The sequence below is a fragment of the Eubalaena glacialis genome, chromosome 1 (genome assembly GCF_028564815.1).
Source record: "Eubalaena glacialis isolate mEubGla1 chromosome 1, mEubGla1.1.hap2.+ XY, whole genome shotgun sequence".
Lineage (NCBI taxonomy): Eukaryota > Metazoa > Chordata > Mammalia > Artiodactyla > Balaenidae > Eubalaena > Eubalaena glacialis.
This window is the reverse complement of record NC_083716.1, coordinates 68,146,111-68,161,902: the sequence shown is the minus strand read 5'-3', so window position 1 is coordinate 68,161,902 and position 15,792 is coordinate 68,146,111. Positions and strand designations below refer to the sequence as shown.

Here is a 15,792-nt window from a genome sequence, read left to right as displayed (position 1 = left end):
ATGGATTCTTTGTGAATATCCTGTTCAGGAACTCTGCCCAATTTTCTGTTGGTGGGGGTGAGGGGTGAGAATCTGTTTATATACAAACACTTTCGTACATAAATTGTGCTTATCTCCCAAATTTGATGTTTCTCTTTTAATAGTTTTTCAGACTTGATTTTGTTTTGTTTATTTGTTTTGGTTTATTTTACTTTATTTTGTGTTCTCAGGAGTAAAAGTTTGCCTGCTTTTTCTTTTTTTTTGGATTCTCCATTTTTATTGTAATATACATGTTCTTTGTTTAGTATATAGATTTTAAAAATTTTTATATTGGAGTATAGTTGATTAATAATGTGTCTCAGGTGTACAGCAAAGTGATTCAGTTGTACATATACATGTACCTATTCTTTTTCAAATTATTTTTTCCTTTGTCTTTTTTTTTTTTCTATCTTGATATCGTATTTAGAAAGTCCTTTATCATCCCAAGGTTACAAAAATAAGTATTTACTTTTTTATCTAGTACAGATTGTGTTAGTCATATTCTGCAGTTCATTGCACACTATCACTCTTGGTAAACAGAGTGCTCTCCATACCCCAAGATAATTCCTTCCTTCCTTCCCTCCTCCTTTCCTTCCTGCCTTCCTTGCATCCATTCCCATTCCTTATGCCCATTTCTCTATTTCTTCCCTGAAAATTAAAATACAAACTGTTGTTTTATTAACCGACTCTGGTTCACCTTGACTTAGAGGGTTGTTTTTATTTCACTGCACAAATATATGAGTCCCTTATGATTAGACATTACTGCATTTCATAAACACTATATTTTAATAAGACTGATCCTGTGTCAAGCATGTACTATGTTTCTATCACTGACTAGATCCTTTACAAACATTCTTTCTTATTACAATGCTTCAGGATAGGCATTATCTAAATTGAAATATAAGGAATCAGAATCTCAAAGAAATAAATAAATTACTAAGAGTCATACAGTCACTAATTAAAGGAGCCAACATTCACCCTAGCGAAGAAGGTGGCTTTAAAGCCAGAGCTCTTTTGTTTACCTCTTAGTGTCTCATAAAAATGAAAGCAAATGGAACCAAGGGAGTTCTGCATATTTTCAGAAACTACACTTTGCAAATAAAATCCCTTTTCTCTATCACATCATTTTATATAATTTTAGGAAACTTCAGTAACAGTAGTTTCTAACTTCATCATTTCACAGAACTACACTAATTTAATGCGACATGCATGGCTACACAATTGCAAGCAAATGGATGTGGGCAGCAGGTGTAATAACCGCCCTGGTTCTGCTTCTATGCAGCTCGATTTCAAAATGTAGATTCCTGCCATTTTAAACGAGACTTTACGCCAAACTTGCACTTGCAAATCAGTCGCAGTTTCCCATAAATCTAGCACATTTTGCCAGGAGTATGGAGACAGGTTTCATTCACACAGTCCCATTAAAGCCTAGACTGCAGGGACGGGGGTTGTGTTGTACAGCAGGAAGAGCAGGGGCACAGGCGGACCCCTGAGGCAGACACACCTGGGTCAGTCTTAGCTGTGTCACCTCATACTACATGATATTGGGTACTTGCACAAACTCTCTGTGTCTCTTTTTCTATGTTTTTGAAGTGGGGATAGTAATATCTACTTCAGAGGGTAGTTGTGGAGAAAATTTAACAAAGTACCTGCTACATACTAAGCATTAATTAAATAACTGTTGTTTTTACTGTTATCATCATCATCGCCATCATCATCAGAAGAGGCAACTGTGATGCCTAGGGTATACTCATGTATTTTACAGATAAAAGCATAATTTGATATCAAATTTGGAAATTTTTTTAAACTGGGAGGATAACTTCTTGTCACAGTGACTCCTCCATGGAAGGCTGTGTTAATTCCAACTTCCCTAAAAGTATACTTCAGGTACCAATTCTATGATCCTGATCTCCTAAAAGTCACATTTATCTAATTTCAAGTATATCGTTTCTTCTTAACTTAGTAGGCAATAGAAGACATGCTTATTCAAAAGCACATAGCTATGAAAGAGGACTAGGCATGCAACTTTAGTACAACAGGAAATTGAAGGAATTTTTAAAATTGACATTATTAAATTCAATTTTAGTAATGTGTAACACTTCAAAGTTCCATCAGAAAGCCAGTAAAGATCAATGTCATTCACAATTTTAAAAAGAGCTATTAAAAAGGTACATATGTTTTGCTGCTAATTTTAGAAGACTTTCCTTTCTTTTAAAATTCTAACCTTCAAGTCAATTGAAACTATAAAGAACTCTGTTGCCACCTAGATTCTTTACTCTCCTCTGCACCCAGGATTTTGCTTGTAGAAGAGTTTGGACCTCTTATCTCTAGTGAAGCCTAAGAACTAGGAGAGAAGACTAAAGTAGTTCTGTCACTTTAAATTTCAAAGATGGGCTGATAGTAGCTGAAGAGCAGAGAGATCAAAACCTTCCAAATTGTTGCTTTGGAAACACATAATTTACACTTTACATGACAATCCCTTGGACTGATAAGGAAAAATTTGAGTATCTCACTGTGTATACCCAGCCTAGACAGACAGCTGTATATTCTCAAGTCATAGACTTCTAGAACTTACTCAAGTTCTCTACTTGTACAGTGAACTTGCCATTATTAGTGTGGAAGGTGAGTATTTTGTTGGCCAGGTGGTGATATCTTCACATTTCTATTCTGCTGACTACATATCCCCTCTACACATTTCAATTGCTATGTCTTAGACTGCAAGGTCTAAGTGACCCAGGACCATGAATCATATAGGCAAGTGCTTCGTGAACATTTCTTGGATGCAGATGACTCTTACCTTCCTTGGCAACAGTCTGGTGTGGTACTATTATATTTTGTGTGCCTATCTTAACATCCAATGCACCCAATATCTGCTTATAGCCTGATTTCCTCTATCACCTTCCACTGAAAGAAACAACATAGACCTCATTTTATTTTCATCCACAGCTTGAAAGTAGACCAGGGTAGGCCATCTACCTTGATTCAAGGGCTACCTATCCATAAATTAACTACAAACCCATGAGAAGATCCATGCAAAGGGATATAGGAGGGACTTTATTTAGCTTTGCCAATCAGACTGGTTCTCTCCACAAATGTTCTGGAAAATCTGAAGAGGACTAATCAGTAAAGTGAATGTTGTCAATCTGCAGAATTAGCAGAGGTGTCATAAATGTGAAACCATTCAACAAATGATGATGATGATGATGAAGGTGACAATGATAGTGGTATTGGTGGTGATGATCATCATGATGATAGTCACTTAAGTTTGACCAGTTAACTATGCATCGCATTGTACAAATATTAACTCATAAGCTTCATGATAACCCTATGATGTGAATAGATCCATCTAAAAAATAAGCAAACTGAGACATAGAGGATTTAAGTAACTTGCTGAATATCAACAGTTGTAAGTGGCAGAATCAGGATTTAAACTTGGGAGTTTGACTCCAGAAATTGTGTTCCCTCTCTCTAAATTGTATTAGAATCAGAAAGGAGGAGACATGTCTGGGGATGACATTTTTAAAAAGCTTTGTTTCTCACAAGTACATGAGCTTTATAGAGCTGATGACTCCACAGCAGGGGAAATGTTTGTGTTCTATGTCCATTCATATTTACATGTGATTTTAACCAAGCCATATATATATACACATACACAAATATACATATACATGCCTCATTATAAGAAATACAGCCAGTACACCTCATTATAAGAAAAACATGTTTAAATTTATTAAAAAAAATAAAGGTAGGTTAATAATCACTCACTGATTAAAAATATGCATATAAACACACAAGATTTACCAAAAATGGGCAGAAGATCTAAATAGACATTCCTCCAAAGAAGACATACAGATGGCCAAGAGGCACATGAAAAGATGCTCAACATCACTAATTATTAGAGAAATGCAAATCAAAACTACAGTGAGGCATTACCACATACTGGTTAGAATGGGCATCATCAGAAAATCTACAAACAACAAATGCTGGAGAGGGTGTGGAGAAAAGGGAACCCTCTTGCACTGTTGGTGGCAATGTAAATTGAAGGTACAGCCACTATGGAGAACAGTATGGAGGTTCCTTAAAAAATTAAAAATAGAATTACCATATGACCCAGCAATCCCACTCCTGGGCATATACCCAGAGAAAACCATAATTCAAAAAGACACATGCACCCCAATGTTCATTGCAGTACTATTTACAATAGCCAGTACATGGAAGCAACCTAAGTGTCCATCGACAGACGAATGGATAAAGAAGATGTGGTACATATATACAATGGAATATTACTCAGCCATAAAAAGGAAGAAAACTGGGTCATTTGTAGAGACGTGGATGGACCTAGAGACTGTCATACAGAGTGAAGTAAGTCAGAAAGAGAAAAACAAGTATCGTATATTAGCACATATATGTGGAATCTAGAAAAATGGTACAGATGAACTGGTTTGCAAGGCAGAAATAGAGACACAGATGTAGAGGACAAACGTATGGACACCAAGGGAGGACAGCGGGGTTGGGGGGGAGGGTGGTGATGGTGGGATGAATTGGGAGACTGAGATTGACATATATACACTAATATGTATAAAATAGATAACTAATAAGAACCTGCTGTATAAAAAAATTAAATTAAATTAAAAAAAAATAACAAACCCAAGCTGTAGATTGAGGTACTTTAGCATGCAAAGGTAATTTTTAGAATATCAATTTTGCTTTTGAGCTCTTTTTTTTTTACTACCTTAACCATTACTTGATACACATTGTTTTTAATAGGAAAAGAAGTAAGCACATATATCATATTTCACCAGAGACTAATCATTCAGAATTATTTAATTTAGATGCGTTAAATTTTCAGCATTAAGAAAAATAGGACTTTTTCAATGACAACAATTAAAAGAATGGGATAAAGGGCAGTACTTTGTAGCCACATGTTCATCACAAACACCTACAAACTCGAGAAGGCAAAGAATCACCTGAACACTTTAGCCTCAGAAAATTTTTCCAAATGACTATTGTTTGGGTAATTATCTATTAAAACACTAGTTTTGAAAAACAAGAATTATGTTATTTATCTTGCAGACAAACTTTTATTGGCTGAATATAAATGCTGTATCCGAAACAGTTCCCCTCCTCCCCAGTTTTTTGCACATGTTTCTTTTCCCAAAACACACTTATGGTCAACATCATTCATCCACTTATTCACTCAGTAAATATTTATATAGCATATTTATTATGTGCCCAGCACTTGAGTTTGGGGAATATATCATGGGAAAAAGGATGCAAATTGTTGCCTTCATTGAATTTAATGTATAGTAGACATAATAAACCAACAAAGATGTAGTATGTCAGATAGTGAAAGGAAGTGTTAGGGAGAAAAAGAGAGAGGGGAAGAGGTTTATATGGGGGTGGGGGTGGGGGTGGGGATGGGACTGCAGTTTTAACCAGGGTGGTCAGTGGAGATCTTCCATAAAAGGTAATAGTTAAAAAAGCAACTGTATCAGAAAAGAGAAGATTTGGGGAAAATGAGGTCTGAAAGTAGAGAGAAACTAGACAAACTAAAATATCAGCTTCTTTGACGAAAAAAAAGTGGTCACCATGTAATATATAGAACTTCTCTATAAGTTGAGAAAGTTGTAAAATTGTAATATAAAGCTATGCATGTGAAATGAATTCCAGTCTGCTTTGTAAATTTCAAATCTGCCTACTTGACATCTTCAGTTGGTTGTCTAATAGACTTTTTAGACTTAGACATATTCAAAATTAATTTCTGATCTTCCACCATCTCCAATGTGCTCAATTGTCTCCTCCATAATGATATAAATGGTAAGTCCACATTCCCAGTTCTCAAGACAAAAACCTTGAGTTGTCCTTGACTCCATTCTCTCTCTCTTATACTCAATATCTAACCTTCAGAGAATTCACTGATTCACCCATCTCTATATATGTTCAATCAACAACTTTCAACCTCTCTATTTTTAAAACCACAGTCTCAGCCTCTATCATTTCTTACTTGGATAATAGTGATAGTTTTCTAACTTCCAGCTTTCTCCTGTACCACTACTCAGACTGTTTTCAACACAACATAAAGAATGACCCCTTTAAAATAAAAGTCGTACGTCACTCTCTGGCTCAAAGCTGTCCAATAGCTTCCTACCGTTCTCAAAATAAAAGCTAAATGTCCTACAATGGCTTTTGTGACCTACAAGATCAGGCCTCCTTTTTAGTCTCGGACCTCCCTTCACCTCACTAACACTTGCTTCCCAGAGCACTCCTTCCTTGAGGCTTTCCTACTTGCTATTTCCTCTGCTATGAAGGCATCAATGAGTAGAAAACACTCTATTTAAAGCTTGATGGAAGGTTAGGTTCACTAACTAATAATAATGAAGATTAATTATTTCTAAAGGTAAATAAGACAATTAGAAACAAGAGACAAACATACCAGGCATTTAAGATTAGTTACTAAGCATTAATTTTAACTGAGAACTTCCCAATAACCAAGGTAAGGTGAAATGTATATAGTTTAATGTAGTTCCACTGTCTGACAAGTGAGAGTATGTTAAGGTATTTGGTAACAATCTTTCCTGGATTGACATTTCAAGACCTATTTATTAAAATATTATAAAAAGTTTCAGATAAAATAATAACAATGCTTTAAACTTTAATTTTCTCTGCCTAGATTTTTACACAGTGACTTATAAAGTCAGAGGAATGACACTAAATTTCAATTCAGGTAAAGAATTTGTATAAAACAAAGTTGAAACTTCCAGGTACAATACTTCACTGTGGATACAGAAAGATAGAGTCTAGCGACCTTAGCACGTAAAAATCCAAAATGAGTAAGTACACTGTCCTTTAGACTGCTTCTCAGCAGAAGTTTTTGTATCATTAAATCAATAGTGGCTAAGTATAAAGAAAACCTCTTGGAAATTAAGGGAGTCGAGCTCACCTTAAAGTACTTTTGTATTTGACGGAGTAAAAAAGGACAAAAGGTAGACAATTCAGACACGGGAAAAATCACAGCCTCGGGGATAGTTCTAACTACCAGGAACACAAGAATCAGTTTAGCAAATAAAGAGAGTTTTTGGATTTGTATGCCTAGAGGGCCAGGAATAAGGAGGCACTGTGAAGGACTTTGGCAAGAAGAAGAACAATTAATATTTATACCAGCAGGTACTGGGTAGTAGGGAGCCACTGAATATTTCAGAGTAGTGACCTAGCAATTTATAGTAAGATTTGTCTGGTTCAAGTAAGTACAACTGTTGGAAGGGAGAAAGATCAGGAAAGAAATTAAGGTACTCCCCTAGACTTAATATATTGAGGACCTAGTGTACTTTTGAGGCAAGGTGGCTTACGAAAGGAAGGTGATCTTTATCTTCTTTCATCTAAATCTAGATCTGTACCAGGCAGTGTATGAGGCTCTGTAAATATAACACTAAATGAGACAAAAACATGTTCTCTGCACTAATGAGGTTTACTTAGGTTTACTGAATGGAGAAAAAAAAGCCATCATATAAGAAATTATACCGGCACAATGAATGTCATGATATGGGCATCTCCATGTATTACAGATGGATGTTGGGAGGAAACTACACTTGGACTTGCATCTCAGTGAAGTCTAAGCTGATCTGGAATCCTAATGATGAGCAGGCTTTTAAAGATGAAGGAGAGGACAGGGAATTGAGGGAACTGTTTTCCTAAGAGAGGGATGTGAGGGCAGAGCCCGTGTCTTCTAGGAAGAATGATTTACATACAAGGGGTCAGGTTTGGAGAGAAAGTGGTGAAATATGAGGCAGAAGAGAGGAGCGGGGAACAGATCCTGAAGTTCTCTTACATAGGGCATTGAGGGATTGGATGAGGAGACACTGAGACCTATAAGAGGCTTAACGCATGGTGATAGATGACAGATGTGCACTTTAGAAACATGACACGAGTTCAAGTGAGGGAATGAACGTTCACAAAGCTAGAGGCAAGAGGCAATTTAGGACTCTGCTATAGACAAACTAGTGAGAGACACCAGTGCCTGAGCTAAGGTATTCACCAAGACAACCTTAACACTCCTCTCAGCTTGACTAAGCTTTAGACAGACTTTTTCCTGACTCTAAGCTCCTGACCTCCTTTTTCTTAGAGAACGTACTTTATAAAATTTATAGCTGTAAATTCTTTCTCTGTCTCTTTGAGATGTAAATACCTTAATGCTTCTTGCCAGTATTACAACCCAGGACTACCTTCCTCAAGGACCTGGGAGCCATCCCTTTGAAATGTAACCATCAAGGAAGACAGAGCCCTAACTTCCAGTCTCTGTGGGAGAGGAGGAGCTTAACTTTAGAGGGCACCTTGCTCCAAATTATAAAAGTACCTCCAGTCATGTAAAAAAGAGAGAAAGTTCACTTTTCCTTTGGGTAAAGTCCAAAGAAAACATAGATGGCCTCCAATCCCCCTCATCCCACCTCTGAAAATTTTTCACCCCCTTGTTTCAGCAGAGTTGAACTCAGGCTGAGTTCTGGTCTCTCTCCTCTATCGCAGTGGTCTTGAGTAAAGTCTTCCTTTCCTTTTTAACTTTGTCCAGTGCATGTTTTCTTTGAAAGAAGTGATAGTGGGGGTGGTGAAAAAATGGACAAGTTCAGATAGAAGATAGTAAAACCAGAACTTATTGTATGATTAGCTGTAGGAAGGAGTAAAAAAAAAAAAAAGATTCCCAATTCAGACTTGTGCAAAAGAACGTACAGAAGCACCATAAGAAATATGGGAGTTAGGGTAGATTTGTGGGGTAAGATGATGCATTCAGGCTTAGAAACAGTGAGTTCCACAGGTGAGCTACATGAGGCAAGGAAACTTACAGGCCTGCAAATATATGTAGCCACAGCTCAGGAGACAGGACTTGGCTAAAGTCATGTACCTCTATATATGACATCTGAAATCTTGGGACTATATGAGCATATCCAGGAAAAGTGGAAAAAACTTGAGGACTATAGGGCTTACATCAAAACTCTAGTGAACCCTAATGCATAAGAATAGACAGAGGAAGAGGAAACCATGAAGCACTGAGAATGATCACCCAGAAAGGTAAGAAAGCAGCGTTACCACCAAATACACAATAGAAATTATAGAAACAAGTGATGAGAACGTGCCCTACCTAGTGCAGTGCTGCTGAGTAATGTCATTTCATCAAGGCTTACCAGACCTGTGCTTTTCGTAGCAACCTAAACCAAATTATATCATGAAGAAGGTAATGCGGTCATGTCTCCATATTCTGTATGGTAATTCAGTATAAATTTAAGTTACTGGGAGTGTATTATGATAATAAATAGGACCTATTAAAATGTTTCCAATTTTTAAAATACACCACTCATTCATGGCAATTTTCCTATTCTCATGGTTGAGGATATTCAGCGGACTACATGTTAAAAACCAGCAATGAGGGTGTTCTCCCTACCATCAACATCATATTTAAGTGCACATGGCTTTTTTTTTTTTTAATACCAAGAATCACCTCCAGTATTTTAAGATTTGATATGCTCCAATTCATTTGCTGCTGTTGACATTTTGGGGTTGTGTCGAGTAACCTAGCAACTGTTCTTATTTCTGTCCTAATTTACTTCTATTTATAGAGCATATAGAGACTCAATGGCCTCAATGATATTCTTTAAGGCAGGGCCGGTTTACAAATTGTATGTTCTTAAGTGAGCATAATGTTAAAGATAGGACAAATATTAGTCATCGAACTGACTACAAGTCACAATTTCTTTAATTCTGGGTCATCAGTAAATATGATGAATCTTTAAAAAGGTGTCATAACTTTATCATGCTGAAATATGATATGACTACAGCTGAAATTACAAAATTTTAAGTGTTTGTTTTTAATGTTATATTCATTAAATTTAATTTCAGCAATTAGAGACCACAGCATCAAATACCTTCAAATAAAAATCTGGCCTTATTCAGTACTGTTAAATGAGTTCCCTTTTTCACTCCTTATCTATAAGACACTATGATCAAAGTTTAAATTGTGTAAGGCAGAACAGACTTTTTGATTTCATTTTTAGACCTTACTGGCTTTCAAGCTGTTTAGGCAGAGGGAAGAATCACTAGAACATCTGTCCGTCATGGACAGGAGTAGAGAAAGGTGATTTTAAATGACTACTTGCAAAACTGTCTCCAACATGCATCCTATAAAATATCAGGATGACTTTTTTCTGTTTTTATGAGTATGTACCATAAAACTAGAAAATTAAGCCCTATATACCTTGCTGAAGGTAATTGAGGACTCTAAGATAGAAACTAATAGATCACCAAGCTACCATCATTCCGCAAAGAAGAAAAACTCCCAGTGCAGGGCCAAGCATTCCAAAATCATTGAAGAAAATAGGAACTTGACAACTTTTGGGTAAAACTTTCTGTTCCTACTATCAAAAGTTCCTTTTTGTTATCATTATTTCAGTCCTACATTATGAATATAAATGTACATAAAAGTGCTAGCATCATTAAGAATCATATTAATACCATCTTCCTTTTAACCTTTTAAGGAAGTTCCAGATATGTCCCCCTCCTGAGGAAAAAAAAAATTTCAAAAGATTTTTGGTAATAGAGTGCTAAATATTTAGCCCCACAAAACCAGGAGACCAAAGCAGTCTTATATTGAAAGACTGAGAGATTTGTATTTACAAAGCTCCTTGAACTACTCAAAAGGAAGTAAAGTATAACATTAGCACACACAAATCTATACACATCTTGAAATTCATTTTTGTAAAAATCAAAATTTATTGAGCATTTCCTTTGTGTGAGAAATGAGTTTTCATATATCTAAGCTTTAAAAACAACTATAAAATAGACACTATTTTCTTCACCCTTACTTTGAGCATTTTTGACCCCCCTTTACCCATTTCTCCCACTCCACCTATTAGTAATAATAGATATTATTATTATCACAATTTTACAGATGAGAAAACTGTAAGTTAGAAGTATAAACTAACTTTCCCAGGGTCATGTGGATAGTAATTGGTAGAACCCTGATTTGAACCAAAGTTTATGTGACTACAAAGTGCATGCTTTTAACCTCTACATTCTACTTATATAGCAGGGCCAAAAAAGGCAAGTCACTTTCTCACCCATTCTATTCACAAAACTCTTTCAATCCATTTTATTGAGTCTTTCTAAATCCACAGTGGTCTCCTAGGTAGGCTTGAGGAACATACTTTTAGCTACCACCCTCCTGCACTCACAATTTCCTGAGTATCTATGGCTACTGCTGCCCAAATTGCCCACAATAAACCAGGGAAAACTTCTAAAAATTAGAATGTTCCCTTTATTCAAATATCACAGACGCCAATGTGATAAGAGGCTGAGTGAGGAGTAACTGCCTCTGTCTCTGGATCCTTTGCTTGGAGACCCCAGATTGCTGCCCAAGAAGTTCCTCCATGGTGTGATTCTACTTGAGTAGAATCCATCTCATCAGTGCAAAGTGATCCACCAGGGAGACTATCAGGGTCTGGGCATCGCTACGTAGTTTCCAAATAGTAACCAACAAACTGATTTTGTTATTGATAGAAGACTGTAGTATTGGGACATTTAGAAATTTGTGAGACTTAAACAGATCTGATACTAAGGCTTATGGCCTTCAGTTTCACGAGTCATCTTTCTGTTAGAGGAATTACAATATCGACACCATAATATGGCTGTAGCGATAGTACAGCGATGAAATCTTAAGGGATTATGAGATTCTACCCAAGTTTACAAGCATGCTACACTGGAAAGAACGTGGCTGGTACCAGAAGACCTGGGATTTGCATAAACTACTGAAACTCTTTGAGTCTAATTCCATAATTAGTAAAATCAAGAAAAACTTAAAAACCAAAATCCAGGGTTTTTGTTAAGTAAGACAGCAATTTGGAAATATTCTATAAACTATAAAGTGTTAATGGTAAATGACACACCTCTGTTTAAATAGAAAATACAGCTTAACTTATATTTAATAAAACTTTTAAGAAGCTTTTAGGATTTACAAAAAAATCTTATTATCAGTGAGTTTAAGAATTTTATTTTCTTAGTCTATTTTAATTTCTTTCTGAGTTTTTAAGATAAAAGATGTCTATTTCATCCTTGCTAAGGGCATGGACAGAATAAAAAATGAGCTCTGAAGAATGCTCTATAAACCTATAGCAAACCCACTCTCCTGTATCACTGTGGAATGCCTGATCACTGGATATAACCACAGGATCGGTCCAGTGAGTATTCATGTTTAATAATTAAGATAATCATTAATTTCCACCGCTGCTCCTCTGCCACCTCATAAGGCATGCACTATTGGTCTTTTGGTATTTTGCTCTCATTGACTGGGGACTCTAAATCATTATTTGTTGGTTACAGACCTTTACAATGCCCAGTGGCATTTGCCACCGATGACAGCAGTAACAGATGATGTTGAGCCAAAGCTACTGGGAGTGAAATGCAGAAAGTAAAATGATAATACATAACTGTCATCCATTACTAAACAGTGCCTAAGATTGGTTCTAGTACGTGTTCGATATAGCAGAGTCTGCATAATCCAAGAACCAAAAAGGCATTTACTCCTCAGTAACAGCTGCAAATAAAAAGGAACCCAAACACTTGTCTTGTGCAGTGACCAGGAATTCTTCCTTGAGCATGGTGTGAATATTCAAAAAATTCTCGACAGATTCCACTTCGAAATTTTATGGTATCTTCTCAAATGAATGGTATTTGGCAAATATGTCAAAAGGTATACTCCGGCCAGTGGACACAAACTTCAGGAAATGCTGGATAGAATACAAAGCCTCAAATGGCCATAAGACTGAACATATGGACTTCTCTGGTGGCACAGTGGTTAAGAATCCGCCTGCCAATGCAGGGGTTCAAGCCCTGGTTCAGGAAGATCCCACATGCCGTGGAGCAACTAAGCCCGTGTGCCACAACTACTGAGCCCACGCGCCACAACTACTGAAGCCTGTGTGCCTAGAGCCCGTGCTCCGCAACAAGAGAAGCCACCGCAATGAGAAGCCCGCACACTGCAACAAAGAGTAGCCCCTGCTCAACGCAACTAGAGAAAGCCCGCCCCCAGCAATGAAGACCCAATGCAACCAAAAATAAATATATATTTTATAAATTAATTTATAAAAAATAAAAAAAGACTGAACATATGAATATACTCTAAGTACAGCGATGCAATTATAAGAAATATGGGAATATTAGGGATATAAGATGCCTGGGAGAGAACATAAAATCTATCTAAACATGATCTTAGTTCTGGTCAGGTGATTTAGGTAGAGGACAGATTTGAGCTATCCTCCTTGGCTAGTCGTATAAACTTCAGGTATGAGAGCAGAACCTGTTGTAATAAATTCACAAGATAGATATTCAATAAGAGGGTGTTATTGGAGTTAAGTTATCCATACTGTACAATAATCATTCTTTAAATTTTAAAAAATTTGTATTCTTCCTTCCTTTCAGATTGCTGTAGTATCCTTAATTCTGTTCTCTTTCATTCCACGGATGATCTATCAGGTTTGTTGTGGTGGGGTTCTCTGTCTGCTTTTTAGTAAAGGATTCATTCTGCTAACTCTATGTCCTAAGTAAACCGACATGTGGTAATCACTAAAGTTCTTAGTGTGGAAACATAATCCACTTATTAGACAAGTTATATAAATCTGAGCCTCAGTGATCTTATTAGTAAAACTGGGATAATAATAGCAGTATAGCATAGCTAACATGATAATTAAATAAATAGTACATGCGATGTGACTACCTTTTCTCATTTTACCCCAAAAGCAGAGACTAAGAATGGAAGGTAGTTTATCTGGGGGAATAGATCTTAAGGAACAGAACTAGGAGCCTAAGAATGAATCAGGAAAGAAAGGAGAGCCAATCCAAAGATATGTTATCAAGCTGGTCACTGCTGTTGGAATTGGCTTGATCCCCTGGGGAACTTTTGAGGACTTGTGGAAAACGCACTTCTATATGGTTCATCCAAGGAATGGAAGAGTATTGGTTAAGAGTTGTTCTGGGAGGTGTTAGTGCCTCACATAAGGTTGTGTATGTATTAGACTATCTGATTTGCTTCCTGAGGGATTCCACACAGCAATTACAGGACAGCCTCAAGGCAGGAAGTGAATAAAATCCAAGCTATTTGGAATGTATAGGGGAGATTTACAAAAGCAGAGAGTGGCTGGGTTGAATATAATGTTGCTTCCAGTAGATTTGATGGTGATGGATCTCTTTTACTAGATAGTGGTAAGGGTATAGCCCATAGGCATTCCAAATGAACTGGATTGTCAGGAAACTGCACAATGGAACACAAAGCCAGGATTCAGAGCACTTTAAGGGTGATTGCCACAAGGTTAGAAGCAGTGGCTTCTATGAAAGATTCTTAAGATCTGGAACCACGGAGATCATCAGCTTTATAACCACCATGGGCAAGTGGTCATTTAGCTGCTGTTTTTCCAAGAACAAAAATATAAATAAGAAGAAGAAGAAGAACCTTATCTTCTCAGCATATAAAGTTTATAAAACACTCTCGTATGCATTGCCTTTTTTGGAGTTATGAACGATGCTGTGAGAAAGTGTAGTATTATTCTCATTTTGCAGATGAAGAAATTTGAACTTTCTAAATTTTAAGTTTCTTAACCAAGGTTTCATTGTCTACATGTGATAAGGCAGAATGAGAACTAGGGCATGTTTATATTAATCCTAGCATCCTAAAAGGTGCCTTTATTTTAAGAAAATTCCCTCCGATCAGTTACTTTGTAAGCCCTGACACACATGCTCCACCTCCAGTGGCTCAGCCGCAGCCCAAGTGCATCAATCATTCACTTCACTGAAAGCATAAGCAAAATTTACCATTGCCAAAATTCATTTACAATTCCATTGCCATTTGTAAGATTTGATCTCTTACTGAGAATGCCTACCAGATTTGAAGGAAACTAACTCCAGGTGCTGTGTGTCCCCTGGCTACTACAGGACTTATAGATCAAATAATCAGCAAGAAATAAAACCTAAAGGAAACCAATATTTCTAATAAAACACAGGTATTGTGACTGACATATACCTGTTCTAGGCAATTTGAATATTTGAAAACACGGGACTTTCTTAAATGTATCTGCTTCATACATCTCCAAATTTTACGACACTGAATTTAACTAATTAAATAATAATAATAATGATGATGATGATAATGATACTATTGCTACTTAGTTTGTTCTCAATAATCATTACTGAGAACTTACTAAGAGTTAGGCACTGTGTTAAGTGCTCTATTCATTAATTTAGTTGATTCCCACAGTAATCCTCATATAGAGAATACTATTAGTATACTTACTTTACAAATCAGAGAACAGAGGTAGAGAAAGGCTAAGTGAGTTTCCCAGTAACCCAGCAAGGAAGTGGCTGATTTAGATGTAGTCCCAGGCAGTCTTAGCCACTATGCTATACTACCTGGCTTTCAGACTCAAGTTCTATAGTCTGTTCTCCAGTTGCAAGCTATCAGTAGCTAGGAAATCAAACTTTCACAAACTCCCAAGCATTGGGTATAAATAAAGTGAAATAGAACATGTCAGAGTAATTCAAAAATTGATGAACATCATCGGAGAGTGTGTGTGTGTGTGTGTGTGTGTGTGTGTGTGTTGGGGGGGGGGGCGGAAGAAAGCATTGTAGAAAGGAAGAAAAGTAGAGGAATATTGCCTCAGAAGTTGATTTTTCTCCCCTAGAATTTCCAAGTATATTTACAACTTCTTGGTTTCTCTTTTCTACTCTAAATAAACAGGTACAAATTTC

At 36.7% G+C, this 15,792-nt stretch overlaps 1 protein-coding gene across 1 annotated transcript in view; it reads right to left on the bottom strand.

The window, feature by feature from the left end:
* Positions 1-15,792, bottom strand: part of CTNNA3 (catenin alpha 3) — a 1,728,069-nt gene that overhangs the window by 170,844 nt on the left and 1,541,433 nt on the right. The window lies entirely within an intron of this gene.